The 13,402-nt window shown below is 37.1% G+C and overlaps 1 protein-coding gene across 3 annotated transcripts in view; it reads right to left on the bottom strand.

Moving 5' to 3' along the window:
- The window catches only part of LOC308625846 (uncharacterized protein), an 805,208-nt gene that overhangs the window by 724,090 nt on the left and 67,716 nt on the right, over positions 1–13,402 (bottom strand). For all 3 annotated transcript variants that reach the window (XM_081250421.1, XM_081250422.1, XM_081250423.1), the window contains exon 3: positions 4,863–5,025. The gene's annotated coding sequence lies outside the window, so the exon portion shown is untranslated. The remainder of the gene's footprint in view (positions 1–4,862; positions 5,026–13,402) is intronic.

The raw sequence follows: 13,402 nt of genomic DNA, 5'->3' as shown, positions 1-13,402 counted from the left end.
AAGTGAATCAGCTATACATATACATATATCCCCATATCTCTTCTCTCTTTATTTTATTTATTTATTTTTTTGTGTGGTACGTGGGCCTCTCACTGCTGTGGCCTCACCCATTGTGGAGCACAGGCTCCGACGCGCAGGCTCAGCGGCCATGGTTCACGGGCCTAGCCGCTCCACAGCATGTGGGATCTTCCCGGACTGGGGCACGAACCCATGTCCCCTGCATCGGCAGGCGGACTCTCAACCACTGTGCCACCAGGGAAGCCCTCTTCTCTCTTGAGTCTCCCTCCCTCGCACCCTCCTTATACCACCCCTCTAGGTGGTCACAAAGCACTGAGCTGATCTCCCTGTGCTATGTGGCTGCTTCCCACTAGCTATCTATTTTACATTTGGTAGTGCGTATATGTCCATGCCACTCTCTCACTTTGTCCCAGCTTACCCTTCCCCCTCCCCATGTGCTCAGGTCCACTCTCTAGTAGGTCTGCGTCTTTATTCCCATCTTGCCCCTAGGTTCTTCATAACCATTTTTTTTTAGATTCCATACATATATGTTAGCATACAGTATTTGTTTTTCTCTTTCTGACTTACTTCACTCTGTATGACAGACTATACATCCATCCACCTCACTACAAACAACTCAATGTTGTTTCTTTTTATGGCTGAGTAATATTCCTTTGTATATATGTGCCACATCTTCTTTATCCATTCATCTGTCGATGGACACAAAGGCTGCTTCCATGTCCAAGCTATTGTAAATAGAGCAGCAATGAACATTATGGTACATGACTCTTTTTGAATTCTGGTTTTCTCAGGGTATATGCCCAGTAGTGGGATTGCAGGGTCATATGGTAGTTCTGTTTTTAGTTTTTTAAGGAACCTCCATACTATTCTCCATAGTGCCTGAATCAATTTACATTCCCGCCAACAGTGCAAGAGGGTTTTACTTTATAATTACAGGGAATAAATACATAGGGAGAAACATGTAACAGAATGTTCCTATTTTTCCCTGTTAAAATTATGGCTTTTAGAGCAGAAGCAAGAAGAACTACAATCCTGCAGCTTGTGGAACAAAAACCACATTCACAGAAAGACAGGCAAGATGAAAAGGCAGAGGGCTATGTACCAGATGAAGGAACAAGATAAAACCCCAGAAAAACAACTAAATCAAGTGGAGATAGGCAACCTTCCAGGAAAAGAATTCAGAATAATCATAGTGAAGATGATCCAGGACCTCGGAAAAACAATGGAGGCTAAGATTGAGAAGGTACAAGAAATGTTTAACAAAGATCTAGAAGAATTAAATAACAAACAAACAGAGATTAACAATACAATAAAGTGAAATGAAAAATACACGAGAAGGAATCAACAGCAGAATAAATGAGGCAGAAGAACAAATGAGTGACCTGGAAGAAAGAATGGTAGTATTCACTGCTGCAGAACAGAATAAAGAAAAAAGAATGAACAGAAATGAGGACAGCCTAAGAGACCTCTGGGACAACATTAAACGCAACAACATTTGCATTATAGGGGTCCCAGAAGGAGAAGAGAGAGAGAAAGGACCCGTGAAAATATTTGAAGAGATTATAGTGGAAAAATTCCCTAACATGGGAAAGGAAATAGCCACCCAAGTGCAGGAAGTGCAGAGAGTCCCAAACAGGATAAACCCAAGGAGAAACATGCCGAGACACATAGTAATCAAATTGGCAAAAATTAAAGACAAAGAAAAATTACTGAAAGCAGCAAGGGAAAAATGACAAATAACATACAAGGGAACTCCCACAAGGTTAACAGCTGATTTCTCAGCAGAAACTCTACAAGCTAGAAGGGAGTGGATTGACATATGTAAAGTGATGAAAGGGAAGAACCTACAACCAAGATCACTCTACCGGGCAAGGATCTCATTCAGATTCGATGGAGAAATCAAAAGCTTTACAGACAAGCAAAAGCTAACAGAGTTCAGCATCACCAAACCAGCTCTACAACAAATGCTAAAGGAACTTCTCTAAGTGGGAAAGACAAGAGAAGAAAAGGACCTACAAAAACACACCCAAAACAATTAAGAAAACGGTAATAGGAACATGCATATGGATAATTACCTTAAACGTGAATGGATTAAATGCTCCAACCAAAAGACACAGGCTCATTGAATGGATACAAAAACAAGACCCATATATATGCTGTCTATAAGAGACCCACTTCAGACCTAGGGACACATACAAACTGAAAGTGAGGGGACGGAAAAAGATATTTCATGCAAATGGAAATCAAAAGAAAGCTGGAGTAGCAATTCTCATATCAGACAAAATAGACTTTAAAACAAAGACTATTACAAGAGACAAAGAAGGACACTACATAATGATCAAGGGATCAATCCAAGAAAAAGATATAACAATTGTAAATATTTATGCACCCAACATAGGAGCACCTCAATACATAAGGCAAATGCTAACAGCCAAAAAAAGGGGAAATCTACAGTAACACAATAATAGTAGGGAACTTTAACACCCCACTTTCACCAATGGACAGATCATCCAAAATGAAAATAAATAACGAAGCACAAGCTTTAAATGATACATTAAACAAGATGGACTTAATTGATATTTATAGGACATTCCATTCAAAAACAGGAGATTACACTTTCTTCTCAAGTGCACATGGAACATTCACAGGATAGATCACATCTTGGGTCATAAATCAAGCCTCAGTAAATTTAAGAAAACTGAGATCATATCAAGCATCTTTTCTGACCACAACACTATGAGACTAGATATCAATTACAGGGGAAAAAATGTAAAACACACAAACACATGGAGGCTAAACAATACATTACTAAATAACCAAGCGACCACTGAAGAAATCAAAGAGGAAATCAAAAAATGCCTAGAGATGAAAGACAATGAAAACATGATGATCCCAAACCTACAGGATGCAGCAAAAGCAGTTCTAAGAGGGAAGTTTATAGCAATACAATCCTACCTCAAGAAACAACAAACATCTCAAATAAACAATCTAACCTTACACCTAAAGAAACTAGAGAAAGAAGAACAAACAAGAACCAAAGTTAGTAGAAGGAAAGAAATCATAAAGATCAGAGCAGAAATAAATGAAATAGAAACAAATAAAATAATAGCAAAGATCAATAAAGCTAAAAGCTGTTTCTTTGAGAAGATAAACAAAATTGATAAACCATTAGCCAGACTCATCAAGAAAAAGAGGGAGAGGACTCAAATCAATAAAAATAGAAATGAAAAAGGAGAAGTTAAAACAGACAATGCAGAAATACAAAGCATCCTAAGAGACTACTACAAGCAACTCTATGCCAATAAAATGGACAACCTGGAAGAAATGGACAAATTCTTAGAAAGGTATAACCTTCCAAGACTGAACCAGGAAGAAATAGAAAATATGAACAGACCAATCACAAGTAATGAAATTGAAACTGTGATTAAAAATCTTCCAACAAACAGAAGTCCAGGACCAGATGGCTTCACAGGTGAATTCTATCAAACATTTACAGAAGAGCTAACACCCATCCTTCTCAAAGTCTTCAAAAAATTGCAGAGGAAGGAACACTCCCAAACTCATTCTATGAGGCTACCATCACCCTGATACCAAAACCAGACAAAGATACTACAAAAAAAGAAAACTACAGACCAATATCACTGATGAATATAGATGCAAAAATCCTCAATAAAATACTAGCAAACAGAATCTAACAACACATTAAAAGGATCATATACCACGATCCAGTGGGATTTACCCCAGGGATGCAAGGATTCTTCAATATATGCAAATAAATCAATATGATACACCATATTAACAAATTGAAGAATAAAAACCATATGATCTGAAGAGACAGACAATACCAAGAATTGGCTAGAATTTATAGAAAATGGAACCTGCATACATTGCTGAGAGGAATGTATAAGGGTGCAGGTGCTTTGGAAAACAGTCTGCCAGTTCTGTAAAAATGGAATTACTATTAAAAATAGAATAACTACATGAGTAGGCAATTCCACTCTTAGGTGTATACCCAAGACAACTGAGAACATATATCTATATTAAAACTTTTACATGATTGCTTATAGCAGCAGCATTATTCATAGTAGCCAAAAATGCGGCAATAACCTAAATATGAATGGATAAACAAACTGTGGTATATCCATTGGAGGAACTATTATTTGGCCATAAAAAGGAATGAAGTACTGACACAAGTTCAAACAAGGATAAACCTTGAAAAGATTATGCTAAGTAAAAGAAATCAGTCACAAAAGTCCATATATTATATGAATCCCTTTTTATAAAATGTCCCACACAGGCAAATCCATAGAGACTGAAAACAGATTCATGGCTGCCAGGAAGTAGTAGGGGAAAATGGGGAGTAATTGCTGCTGGGTGTCAGGTTTATATTAGGGGTGAGGATAAGGCTCTGAAATTAGACAGTGGTGATAGTTGCATAATTCTGTGTAAATACTAAAACCCACTGCATAGTCCACCTTAAAAGGCTGAGTTTTATGGCATGTAAGTTATATCTCAACAATAACTATATATATATCAAATATTTGAATTTTTCTGAGTCAAAATTCCTTACAAGTAGAACAAATGTCTCTTAGAATGGCTAAATTCTTAAGAATTTTTAAAATAAAATTTAAACTTGAACACAATAAAATTAGTTATTTCAAAAACAATGTACAAAAAGTCTCATGGATATTTCACTACAGCAGAACCTGCTGAGAGTCTGCAAATCAATTGTGAGTGGTGTATAGAAAACAGTGATACTTAAAGCATTTTATTGCCTACTACAGAGACTACAAAAATGTAAGCAAACCATTCTCGTTCAAAATCAGCCTTGAAACAGTACTTACCAAGTACACTGCTCTTTGAAAGAAGGTGTAGTCCCGGGATTTTGTGCACTGTGATGGTTTCCAACTCATCAGGGTCTAGCGGCTCCTTTTCAAAGGGCATTCCATTGAACAGGACAACAGGCAGTGGACCAACTCCAGACTGCTCATAGTAGCCTCTTGCTTCCTGAAACACATGGGACCACAAAGAGCATATTTTTGTCCATCCTGAGACAAATGGAACAAAGCATATTTTTCACATATACATGTTCTAACAAGAAAAAAAAAATCAACAGAAATATGGAAACCAAGAAATAACTGAAGAAAAATTCTTTTAAAAATATATAAAGAACTAACACAGGGCCTCCCTGGTGGCGCAGTGGTTGAGAGTCCGCCTTCCGATGCAGGGGATACGGGTTCGTGCCCCGGTCTGGGAGGATCCCATATGCCGCGGAGCGGCTGGGCCCGTGAGCCATGGCCGCTGGGCCTGCGCATCCGGAGCCTGTGCTCCGCAACGGGAGAGGCCACAACAGTGAGAGGCCCGCATACCGCAAAAAAAAAAAAAAAAAAAAAAAAAAAAAAAAGAACTAACACAACATTGTAAATCAACTCTACTCCAATAGAAATTAATTTGAAAAATATATAAAGAACATCATAGTTAATATCCTACTAGGTAAATCTGAGTTTAAATTACTGAGTTTTAATAAAACCACACACACACAAAATTTAAAAATAAAAAATAAAACCATATGATCATCTCAACAGATGCAGAAACAGCTTTTGACAAAATTCAACACTGATTTATGATTAAAAAAACTCTCCAGAAAGTGGGCACAGAGGAAACCTACCTCAACATAATAAAGGCCATATATGACAAACCCCCAGCAAACATCATTCTCAATGGTGAAAAACTGAAACCATTTCCTCTAAGATCAGGAACAAGACAAGGATGTCCACTCTCACCACTATTATTCAACAGAGTTTTGGAAGTCCTAGCCATGGCAATCAGAGAAGAAAAAGAAAGAAAAAGAATACAAATTGGAAAAGAAGTAAAACTGTCACTGTTTGCAGATGACATGATACTATACATAGAGAATCCTAAAGATGCCAACAGAAAACTACTAGAGCTAATCAATGAATTTGGTAGAGTTGCAGGATACAAAATTAATGCACAGAAATCTCTGGCATTCCTATACACTAATGATGAAAAATCTGAAAGAGAAATTAAGGAAACTCTCTCATTTACCATGGCAACAAAGAGAATAAAATACCTAGGAATAAACCTACCTAGGGAGACAGAAGACCTGTATGCAGAAAATTATAAGACACTGATGAAAGAAATTAAAGATGATACCAACAGATGGAGAGATATACCATGTTCTTGGATTGGAAGAATCAACATTGTGAAAATGACTATACTACCCAAAGCAATCTACAGATTCAATGCAATCCCCATCAAATTACCAATGGCATTTTTTACAGAACCAGAACAAAAAATCTTAAAATTTGTATTGAGACACAAAAGACCCCAAATAGCCAAAGCAGTCTTGAGGGGAAAAAAACGGAGTTGGAGGAATCAGACTCCCTGACTTCAGACTACAATACAAAGCTACAGTAATCAAGACATATGGTACTGGCATAAAAACAGAAACATAGATCAACAGAACAGGATAGAAAGCCCAGAGATAAACCCACGCACCTATGGTCAACTAATCTATGACAAAGGAGGCAAGAATATACAATGGAGAAAAAGACAGTCTCTTCAATAAGTGGTGCTGGGAAAACTGGACAGCTACATGTAAAAGAAGGAAATTAGAACACTCCCTAATACCATACACAGAAATAAACTCAAAATGGATTAGAGACCTAAATGTAAGACTGGACACTATAAAACTCTTAGAGGAAAACATAGGAAGAACAGTCTTTGACATAAATCGCAGCAAGATCTTTTTTGATCCACCTCCTACAGTAATGGAAATAAAAACAAAAATAAACAAATGGGACCTAATGAAACTTAAAAGCTTTTGCACAGCAAAGGAAACTACAAACAAGACGAAAGACAACTCTCAGAATGGGAGAAAATATGTGCAAACGAATCAACGGACAAAGGATTAATCTCCAAAATATATAAACAGCTCATGCAGCTCAATATTAAAAAAACAAACAATCCAATCCAAAAATGGGCAGAAGACCTAAATAGACATTTCTCCAAAGAAGACATACAGATGGCCAAGAAGCACATGAAAAGCTGCTCAACATCACTAATTATTAGAAAAATGTAAATCAAAACTACAGTGAGGTATCACCTCACACCAGTTAGAATGGACATCATCAGAAAATCTACAAACAACAAATGCTGGAGAGGGTGTGGAGAAAAGGGAACACTCTTGCACTGTTGGTGGGAATGTAAATTGATACAGCCACTATGGAGTACAGTATGGAGGTTCCTTAAAAAACTAAAAATAGAACTACCATATGACCCAGCAATCCCACTACTGGGCATATACCCAGAGAAAACCATAATTCAAAAAGACACATGCACCCCACTGTTCACTGCAACACTATTTACAATAGCCAGGACATGGAAGCAACCTAAATGCCCATCGACAGACGAATGGATAAAGAAGATGGGGTACATATATACAATGGGATATTACTCAGCCATAAAAAGGAATGAAATTGGGTCATTTGTAGAGATGTGGATTGATCTAGAGACTGTCATACAGAGTGAAGTAAGTCAGAAAGAGAAAAACAAATATCGTATATTAATGCATATATGTGGAACCTAGAAAAATAGTACAGATGAACCGGTTTGCAGGGCAGAAATTGAGACACAGATGTAGAGGACTAACATATGGACACCAAGGGGGGAAAGTGGTGGGGGCAGTGTGGGGGGTGGTGTGATGATTTGGGAGATTGGGATTGACACGTATACATTAATATGTATAAAATGGATAACTAATAAGGACCTGCTGTATATAAAAATATATAGAAATAAATTTAAAAAATTAAAAATTATGGCTTTTACTTCCTTCTTATGGTTTCCTATAATTTTCTACAAGGGTGTAATTTTATTTTTATAGTTAGAGTAAAAATAATGTTATTCTAAAAATGAGAGGAAAGTATTTTGTTTTATAACTATAAAAAAATCTATCCTATATGTGTGCAAACTATTTTAAGTTTTCACTAGAATGTCATTTATAGTAAAAATTTGGAAAAAATCTAAATGCTCAGTAATAGAAAATTAAATAAATTATAGCATATCCATACAAAGGAATCTTATAGACAGCATTAAAAATAATGTTATAGGTAAATATTTAATAACATGGAAAGATATTTGCCTAATATCATGCTCTTAAAAAAAGAGTTAGATAATGGTATTTATACCAATCTCTTTTTTATTAGTAAGCAAAAACATTTGTATAGGAAAAAAAAGAATGGAAAGAAAGATTAAAACCAAATATCAATGTTATTTTCATTGGACAGTGGCATTGAAGATAAGTTTTAGCTTCTTTTTTTCCCTACCTATTTAAGTTCTAAGTTTTCTATAACATACAAGTATCACTATGTAAAAAGAAAAAAGACCCATTAAATTATTTGCCCCAAAGTCAATTCTCTCAGGCATTTTGCATATAAACATACCCAGAAAGACACACAAAGACACTGACATTCAACACCAGATGTTCTGTGAAGTGATTCTTAAATTTAGTTAAGGTCAAAGTAGACTGACAACCAATACTTAAAATTTTCCAGGACACAACTATCTCTATGTTCATCTCTAGAAGGTGCTTTTATGTCTCAACTGAGTAATTGTCTAGGCATTTATACATACTAAAAACAGGGTTTGTTTACTTTTTTTTGAGAGAAAACGTGGTCCCCAATTGCTGGAATCCCTTTTGTATACCACTGTGCAAGGTGCCCACCTTCCATTCAGCAGGTCATGTTCCCTTAATTTCAAAATGGCACGCCAACCCTTTCTGCAGGATACTGTGTAGATAAAACACAGTATCTTCGTTTAAACTGTGCAAGGTGCCCACCCTCCATTCAGGCAGGTCATGTTCCCTTAATTTCAGAATGGCATGCCAACCCTTTCTCCAGGATACTGTGTAGATAAAACACATTTAAACCACAATACAGAGCATCTGTACTTCATTCACTTTGTAGAGAACTCAATCTTGCCTATGACTGAAGATTGAGATGATTAACATTTGTAAATTACTTCAGTTTAAGGAACATGTGAATCGTAACTCCTACAGGTCTAGCTAGGTCACGAGAAATCAACATTTTTAGGGACTTCCCTGGAGGTCCAGTGGTTAAGATTCTGTGCATCCATTGCAGGGGGTGCATGTTCAATCCCTGTGTGGGGAACTAAGATCCCACGTGCCTCGAGGCATGGCCAAAATAAATAAATAAACAAATGAAAATTTTAAAAAGAAATCAACATTTTTAGGTGTATCTTAATCCTCTCACAAATGCTTTCTGTGCTTCTAAAATTCAAGATTCAGTTATACGTACTCAGCTTTGACTGATAATAAAAGAAAATTCTATATGTCTAGGAGAACTCCATATTTTACCAAATCACAACTGAAGATACCCATTACATTGTTAAATAGCCTTACTAAAAGGATCCAATTAATAAATTATTTTTAGACATTTATTAGACAAGCCAGGTAACCTATTGCCTTCTTGTGTGTGTGTGTGTGTGTGTGTGTGTGTGTGTTACAAGGAAGCTCTGAGTCAAATTTCCAGATATTCTTACCTGAATTTTAAGTATAAATAAGGTCTTGTTCATAAATTCACTTAAATCCTTTCTGGAGGTAATAAGTGCCTATATTTGGCAAGCTTGAGGAGATTTTAGAGGGTATCTAAAATTTTAGACCCTTGATTATTAAACAGTGTTTTGTGTAATCTTAAAGCTTCAAGATTCTCCAGGAACCGCCATGCGAACCAATGGATGAGGTCTTAGCTTCCAATTTCTGGTTCTAACTAGGAGGATTCAATCAGAGCAGCCAATCAGATTTTATTTACATATTAGAATTTAACACATTTATTTGATAAAAGCATTCCAAGGAGAAAAAATATTTTAACATTTTACAGATGTAGAAACTAAAACCTACAGAAATTGAGAGAATATAAAATTATAAACACATTAATGTTGGTGGTGATGATAATATGTTTATGTACATAGAATAGAATATTCATCATACCCAAAATTTCAAAAGATATTGTTGGTTATCTATTAAAGATGTGTAACTGGGATTGGCATCGGTGAGCACAGGAAAAGTAAAAGATAAAATGAGGAACAAAGTAGAATTCTTAGCTGGGAATTGGTCCTTCTAGCTATCTTTCTTCCTCTGCAAGAATTCCATCCTCCTCTCCTTATTAATGAGTGGTGAGAATAGGGGAATGTAAATCAATGTATATTCGCTAATTCTGCTTTTTAAAAGATGTAAGGAGTTCTTTCCTGAAATGTTTGTGTGTGGTCAGTCCAACATTAAATTTTAGACTGTTCAGTGCCTGCTTTCTGTTAGATGCTGAGTATATGCCAGATTTCATGAGTATGTTACTTAGCTTGTACTCAGCTCCATCATCAGTGCTTTAAAGAAGCTCAGTAAAATGTGGTCTGTTTTGCACAGCCTTGTTTAAAAAAATGCATTTACTTTTCTTTGCTACCATCGATAACTTAAAGTAACTCAAAATTTTCTCCAAGCTCTAAGAAAAATCTCATCTATCAGATTTCTACCCTTTAACAATATTTTGCCAGCCTTGGAGTTATTACAATTATTGATTGCTGTAAATACAGCAAAAAGTAAGAAAACTGCTTATTTCAGTTTACACCTTAGGTAACAAGTGTCAGATTGCTGAATAAGAGCATCTAAATATCTGCATGCAGCCCTACAAAGAGGATTTTTTAACTAACTAATCCACATAAGTTTCACCTATCATTACCGTTTTTTTCCTTCAGAGTCATTCATTTGTATCAATATTTGGTGCCCACTCAATTGCATCATTTCATCTACTTCCTTTCACCTGCAATTTAATCAAAGGGAATGAGAAACCTTGCTTAAATCAGAATTAACATAGCTGTTTCTTTTCATCCCTTCTCTCATCCAGAGTACAGTTTCCATTGATTTCAAAAGGATCACTCAATTCAGATCAGCTCTTCAGGGTAGACAGCAAGATAGTAAATGAGTGGCTCATTAAGAGTGTGAAGTTATTTCTTTTATAAAATGTCTTTGGTAAATTCCACTTAGCTGCTCTTTTCAGGCCAACTCCCTACAGTGTCTATGTACATGAACCATATGCACCTGCTGCCATGAGGAGACGATCTCACCCTCCCGCCCCAGAAAATGCCACTACGTTGGTGGTTCTCAACTTTAGCACTATTGACATTTGGGGTCAGATAATTCTTTGTCGTAGGGAAGGAATGACGTCCTGTGCATTGTAGGATGTTCAGCAGCATCCTTGGCCTTTAACATGAGATATCAGTAGCACCCTTCAGTTGTGACAACCAGAAGTGTCTGTAGACACTGGTAAATGTCCCCTGGGGGAAAAATCATACACAACTGAGAATTACTACACTAAACCAATGGTTCTCAAAGTGTGGTCCTTGCAGCATCACCTAGAAACTTGTTAGAAATGCAAATTTGGGGGTCCCATCCGGACCTACTGAGTCAGAGACTTTGAGGATAGGGCCCAGCGATGTGTGTTTTAACAACCCCTCAATGCATTCTGATGCACAGTCAAGTTTGAGAACCCTGGCACTAAACCAATGTTGACACTGTTTGGTTGAAGGACTACTGCATCAGAATAATCTGAGATCTTGTTAAATGTACATTACTAAATCAATATGCTGCCTTAAACCACCAAAACTTTGAAAGTTTTCTGCGGATGTAAATTAGTAAAGTGTGTTTCATGTGTATGTGTTTCACAAGCACCAACAGTTATTCTTAACTACTTTCAACCTTGAGAACCATTATCCTACTCTCCAATTCCTGAAGCCCCAAAATAAACTTGCCCATGGTGTCTTGGGCCAAAGATTCTGTTTCTAATACTACTCAGTCAAAAGAAAGAGCATCTGATGTATTCTTAGACACAAATATGACTGATAATCTTCACAAAGATCCTCAAGAGAGACAGAACTGGCATATTCTCATTTTATAGGCCACATGGCAACCAGAAATTCTAACTAAATCCAAGTGCTTTTTCCTCTACCCCCATGTGGCATAAGTCCTAAAATTACTATTTTTGTGTTGCCCTGACATCTCAGGAAAACTGAGAGGGCCTCAGTTCCTACAAGTTCTCCTTCCCATTCTGCTCAGACAGATACGGTCCCCTAGCCAAACATTCCTTTTTATCATGGGGCCCAGGCACATTGCCTGCTTATTTATGCCTGAGGAGTGGTCTTCAATTCCCTGCCAGTCCATGAAATTATTCAAACAATCCAATCACACCCTCCTGCAAAAACCAGGGGGCATCTTATGCTCTTAATACTACAAAGTCAGCTTCCCACAGTCCCTGCTTGTTCATTCTACTCCCAAGTGCAACCTCATGTGGCCCTGGGAAGCATGCAGTGTCCTGCTCCCCCAGGACTGATGAATTGCTATCAATCTCATCTGTCCAGTGTCAGGTGTCATGCTTTTGGCTATCCCCTTAATCCTAGGATAGGAATCCCTCTCTCAGCAATGGGGTGAAAAAAGGTGATCAAAATACCCAATAAGGTTGATGACTAAATAATACATGATGGGGGAAAACACTGATATAGACCATAAAAGTAACATTAATTAGGCACTCATTATATACCATGCACTATGCTTTATATACATTATTCCTGAGGCTCACAATAGATATTGTTCTCATTACAGGGTAGAAGAAACTCAGGCTCCTAAAAAGTTAATTAACACTACAAAGTTATTTGTAAAGTGTAATGGTTAATTTCGGTATCAACTTGACGGAGCCAAGGGATGCCCAGATATCTAATTAAATATTATTTGTGCATGTGTCTGTGAGGGTGTTTCTGAAAGAGATTAGCATTTGAATTGGTAGACTGAGTAAAGTAGATGGCCCTCCCTGACCTGGACGGACCTCATCCAATCCACTGATGGCCTGAATAGAACAAAAAGGTGGAGGAAGGTTGGAGTTGTCCCTCTCTAATATAAGTCATCAATCTTCTCCTACGCTCAGCACTCCTGGTTCTCAGACCTTTTAACTACCACAAGCTTTCTTGAGTCTCCAGTTGCAGACAACAGATCATGGGAATTCTCAACCTCTATAATCCTGTATGCCAATACCTTATAATAAATCATATATTGGTTCTATTTCTCTGGAGAACTCTAATACATAAGGGGCATGTCAGGTATATCAGATGATCATTTATGCTGCAAATGGCAAAACAAAACTCAAAACATAATGAGAATTTATTGGCTCCTTTATCTACAAAGTCCAAAGAAGGGCTAGCCTCAGGCACTCCCTGATTTGAGGCTTAAGGGGCATACTCATTTCTTGTCTTTCCTCCATCTAAGGGTTGACCTCATCTCAGGCTGCTCTTGTTATGGGCAGCAAAG

The sequence above is a fragment of the Mesoplodon bidens genome (assembly GCF_964165515.1).
Source record: "Mesoplodon bidens genome assembly, chromosome: 12".
In the NCBI taxonomy this organism is placed as follows: Eukaryota; Metazoa; Chordata; class Mammalia; order Artiodactyla; family Ziphiidae; genus Mesoplodon; species Mesoplodon bidens.
This window is presented reverse-complemented; position numbering and strand designations above follow the sequence as displayed.